This window comes from Denticeps clupeoides, unplaced genomic scaffold, assembly GCF_900700375.1.
Source record: "Denticeps clupeoides unplaced genomic scaffold, fDenClu1.1, whole genome shotgun sequence".
NCBI classification, from domain to species: Eukaryota; Metazoa; Chordata; class Actinopteri; order Clupeiformes; family Denticipitidae; genus Denticeps; species Denticeps clupeoides.
In genome coordinates this window covers 3,407-8,445 of record NW_021630023.1, presented here as the reverse complement: position 1 = coordinate 8,445, position 5,039 = coordinate 3,407, and the positions used below count along the sequence as shown (strand labels likewise).

General features: G+C 38.5%; 4 pseudogenes; all 4 read left to right on the top strand.

Annotated features, from left to right (window-relative positions):
• On the top strand, nucleotides 1-119 carry LOC114780681 (uncharacterized; annotated as a pseudogene).
• Nucleotides 120-1,749: 1,630 nt separating this feature from the next.
• On the top strand, nucleotides 1,750-1,868 carry LOC114780680 (uncharacterized; annotated as a pseudogene).
• A 1,073-nt stretch (nucleotides 1,869-2,941) lies between these two features.
• On the top strand, nucleotides 2,942-3,060 carry LOC114780690 (uncharacterized; annotated as a pseudogene).
• Nucleotides 3,061-4,413: 1,353 nt separating this feature from the next.
• LOC114780689 (uncharacterized) lies at nucleotides 4,414-4,532 on the top strand (annotated as a pseudogene).
• Nucleotides 4,533-5,039: the final 507 nt, after the last annotated feature.

Here is a 5,039-nt window from a genome sequence, read left to right as displayed (position 1 = left end):
GTGTATGGACAAACCAGCTGAAGAATGCCCAATCTTGTCTGATCTCAGAAGCTAAGAAGGCTTGGGCCTGGTTAGTACTTGGATGGGAGACTACCTGGGAATACCAGGTGCTGTAAGCTTTAATTATTGAAAAACTTTTAAAATGAAAGTATTTACATGGCTTTGTTAACTTTTTTGCCTTTTTTCCATCATAATTTGACAGTAAAGCGGGAGTTGTCCCTCTTTGATATGTGTTTAAGCCCCTTTGGTTTAAAGTTCAAGATTTTCAAGCAGAGTTTGTGTACGGACAAACCAGCTGAAGAATGCCCAATGTTGTCTGATCTCAGAAGCTAAGAAGGCTTGGGCCGGGTTAGTACTTGGATGGGAGACTACCTGGGAATACCAGGTGCTGTAAGCTTTAACTATTGAAAAACTTTTAAAATGAAAGTATTTACATTGCTTTGTTAACTTTTTTGCCTTTTTTCCATCATAATTTGACAGTAAAGCGGGAGTTTTCACTCTTTGATATGTGTTTAAGCCCCTTTGGTTTAAAGTTCAAGATTTTCAAGCAGAGTTTGTGTACGGACAAACCAGCTGAAGAATGCCCAATCTTGTCTTATCTCAGAAGCTAAGAAGGCTTGGGCCTGGTTAGTACTTGGATGGGAGACTACCTGGGAATACCAGGTGCTGTAAGCTTTAACTATTGAAAAACTTTTAAAATGAAAGTATTTACATGGCTTTGTTAGCTTTTTTGCCTTTTTCCATCATAATTTGACAGTAAAGCGGGAGTTTTCACTCTTTGATATGTGTTTAAGCCACTTTGGTTTAAAGTTCAAGATTTTCAAGCAGAGTTTGTGTACGGACAAACCAGCTGAAGAATGCCCAATCTTGTCTTATCTCAGAAGCTAAGAAGGCTTGGGCCTGGTTAGTACTTGGATGGGAGACTACCTGGGAATACCAGGTGCTGTAAGCTTTAACTATTGAAAAACGTTTAAAATAAAAGTATTTTTACATGGCTTTGTTAGCTTTTTTGCCTTTTCTCCATCATAATTTGACAGTAAAGCAGGAGTTTTCGCACTTTATAATGTTTTCAAAGCCCTTTTGTTTAAAGTCCAAGATTTTTAAGCAGAGTTTGCTTACAGACATGCCAGCTGAAGATTGCCCAATCTTGTCTGATCTCAGAAGCTAAGAAGGCCTGGACCTGGTTAGTACTTTGATGGGAGACTATGTAGGAATGCCAGGTGCAGTAAGCTTTAACTATTGAAAACTTTTAAAATGAAAGTATTTACATCACTTTGTTAACTTTTTTTTTAAAGTAAGTTAAGGGGTATTTTCTTTCTTTGATATGTTTTCCCGCCTTTTTTCTTTCTTTTTTTTTTTTTAACTTCTCTTCAGGTTTCTTTGTCTGTGTGTGCTCTACAACGATCATTCACAGGCTTGGAGCTGAATCGATTAGGTGGGGTTTTCCAGCCCTCGGCCTTCAGGTGCTACGCACCCTGATGTCAGTTTAATATCTGATATGTCATATTAAGCGGATTTTTAGAACAGGGAGTCGGCAATAGGGCCTGCTCCATCCGCTCCATTCATCGACCCAGTATTGCATTGCCTCTAGAAGGTGTGCACTTTATTTGTTGTATTGCAAATAAAAGCTTACCACTCCAACTTTTTGCCTTTTCTGCATCATAATTTGACAGTAAAGCGGGAGTTTTAACTCTTTGATATGTGTTCAAGCCCTTTTGGTTTAAAGTTCAAGATTTTCAAGCAGAGTTTGTGTATGGACAAACCAGCTGAAGAATGCCCAATCTTGTCTGATCTCAGAAGCTAAGAAGGCTTGGGCCTGGTTAGTACTTGGATGGGAGACTACCTGGGAATACCAGGTGCTGTAAGCTTTAACTATTGAAAAACTTTTAAAATGAAAGTATTTACATGGCTTTGTTAGCTTTTTTTGCCTTTTCTGCATCATAATTTGACAGTAAAGCGGGAGTTTTCACTCTTTGATATGTGTTCAAGCCCCTTTGGTTTAAAGTTCAAGATTTTCAAGCAGAGTTTGTGTATGGACAAACCAGCTGAAGAATGCCCAATCTTGTCTTATCTCAGAAGCTAAGAAGGCTTGGGCCTGGTTAGTACTTGGATGGGAGACTACCTGGGAATACCAGGTGCTGTAAGCTTTAACTATTGAAAAACTTTTAAAATAAAAGTATTTACATGGCTTTGTTAGCTTTTTTGCCTTTTCTCCATCATAATTTGACAGTAAAGCGGAAGTTTTCGCACTTTATAATGTTTTCAAAGCCCTTTTGTTTAAAGTCCAAGATTTTTAAGCAGAGTTTGCTTACAGACATGCCAGCTGAAGATTGCCCAATCTTGTCTGATCTCAGAAGCTAAGAAGGCCTGGACCTGGTTAGTACTTTGATGGGAGACTATGTAGGAATGCCAGGTGCAGTAAGCTTTAACTATTGAAAACTTTTAAAATGAAAGTATTTACATCACTTTGTTAACTTTTTTTTTAAAGTAAGTTAAGGGGTATTTTCTTTCTTTGATATGTTTTCCCGCCTTTTTTCTTTCTTTTTTTTTTTTTAACTTCTCTTCAGGTTTCTTTGTCTGTGTGTGCTCTACAACGATCATTACAGGCTTGGAGCTGAATCGATTAGGTGGGGTTTTCCAGCCCTCGGCCTTCAGGTGCTACGCACCCTGATGTCAGTTTAATATCTGATATGTCATATTAAGCGGATTTTTAGAACAGGGAGTCGGCAATAGGGCCTGCTCCATCCGCTCCATTCATCGACCCAGTATTGCATTGCCTCTAGAAGGTGTGCACTTTATTTGTTGTATTGCAAATAAAAGCTTACCACTCCAACTTTTTGCCTTTTCTCCATCATAATTTGACAGTAAAGCGGGAGTTTTAACTCTTTGATATGTGTTCAAGCCCTTTTGGTTTAAAGTTCAAGATTTTCAAGCAGAGTTTGTGTATGGACAAACCAGCTGAAGAATGCCCAATCTTGTCTGATCTCAGAAGCTAAGAAGGCTTGGGCCTGGTTAGTACTTGGATGGGAGACTACCTGGGAATACCAGGTGCTGTAAGCTTTAACTATTGAAAAACTTTTAAAATGAAAGTATTTACATGGCTTTGTTAGCTTTTTTTTGCCTTTTCTGCATCATAATTTGACAGTAAAGTGGGAGTTTTCACTCTTTGATATGTGTTCAAGCCCCTTTGGTTTAAAGTTCAAGATTTTCAAGCAGAGTTTGTGTACGGACAAACCAGCTGAAGAATGCCCAATGTTGTCTTATCTCAGAAGCTAAGAAGGCTTGGGCCTGGTTAGTACTTGGATGGGAGACTACCTGGGAATACCAGGTGCTGTAAGCTTTAACTATTGAAAAACTTTTAAAATGAAAGTATTTACATGGCTTTGTTACTTTTTTTGCCTTTTTTCCATCATAATTTGACAGTAAAGCGGGAGTTTTCACTCTTTGATATGTGTTTAAGCCCCTTTGGTTTAAAGTTCAAGATTTTCAAGCAGAGTTTGTGTACGGACAAACCAGCTGAAGAATGCCCAATCTTGTCTTATCTCAGAAGCTAAGAAGGCTTGGGCCTGGTTAGTACTTGGATGGGAGACTACCTGGGAATACCAGGTGCTGTAAGCTTTAACTATTGAAAAACTTTTAAAATAAAAGTATTTACATGGCTTTGTTAGCTTTTTTGCCTTTTCTCCATCATAATTTGACAGTAAAGCGGAAGTTTTCGCACTTTATAATGTTTTCAAAGCCCTTTTGTTTAAAGTCCAAGATTTTTAAGCAGAGTTTGCTTACAGACATGCCAGCTGAAGATTGCCCAATCTTGTCTGATCTCAGAAGCTAAGAAGGCCTGGGCCTGGTTAGTACTTGGATGGGAGACTATGTAGGAATGCCAGGTGCAGTAAGCTTTAACTATTGAAAACTTTTAAAATGAAAGTATTTACATCACTTTGTTAACTTTTTTTTAAAGTAAGTTAAGGGGTATTTTCTTTCTTTGATATGTTTTCCCGCCTTTTTTCTTTCTTTTTTTTTTTTTTAACTTCTCTTCAGGTTTCTTTGTCTGTGTGTGCTCTACAACGATCATTCACAGGCTTGGAGCTGAATCGATTAGGTGGGGTTTTCCAGCCCTCGGCCTTCGGGTGCTACGCACCCTGATGTCAGTTTAATATCTGATATGTCATATTAAGCGGATTTTTAGAACAGGGAGTCGGCAATAGGGCCTGCTCCATCCGCTCCATTCATCGACCCAGTATTGCATTGCCTCTAGAAGGTGTGCACTTTATTTGTTGTATTGCAAATAAAAGCTTACCACTCCAACTTTTTGCCTTTTCTCCATCATAATTTGACAGTAAAGCGGGAGTTTTAACTCTTTGATATGTGTTCAAGCCCTTTTGGTTTAAAGTTCAAGATTTTCAAGCAGAGTTTGTGTATGGACAAACCAGCTGAAGAATGCCCAATCTTGTCTGATCTCAGAAGCTAAGAAGGCTTGGGCCTGGTTAGTACTTGGATGGGAGACTACCTGGGAATACCAGGTGCTGTAAGCTTTAACTATTGAAAAACTTTTAAAATGAAAGTATTTACATGGCTTTGTTAGCTTTTTTTGCCTTTTCTGCATCATAATTTGACAGTAAAGCGGGAGTTTTCACTCTTTGATATGTGTTCAAGCCCCTTTGGTTTAAAGTTCAAGATTTTCAAGCAGAGTTTGTGTACGGACAAACCAGCTGAAGAATGCCCAATGTTGTCTTATCTCAGAAGCTAAGAAGGCTTGGGCCTGGTTAGTACTTGGATGGGAGACTACCTGGGAATACCAGGTGCTGTAAGCTTTAACTATTGAAAAACTTTTAAAATGAAAGTATTTACATGGCTTTGTTAACTTTTTTGCCTTTTTTCCATCATAATTTGACAGTAAAGCGGGAGTTTTCACTCTTTGATATGTGTTTAAGCCCCTTTGGTTTAAAGTTCAAGATTTTCAAGCAGAGTTTGTGTATGGACAAACCAGCTGAAGAATGCCCAATCTTGTCTTATCTCAGAAGCTAAGAAGTCTTGGGCCT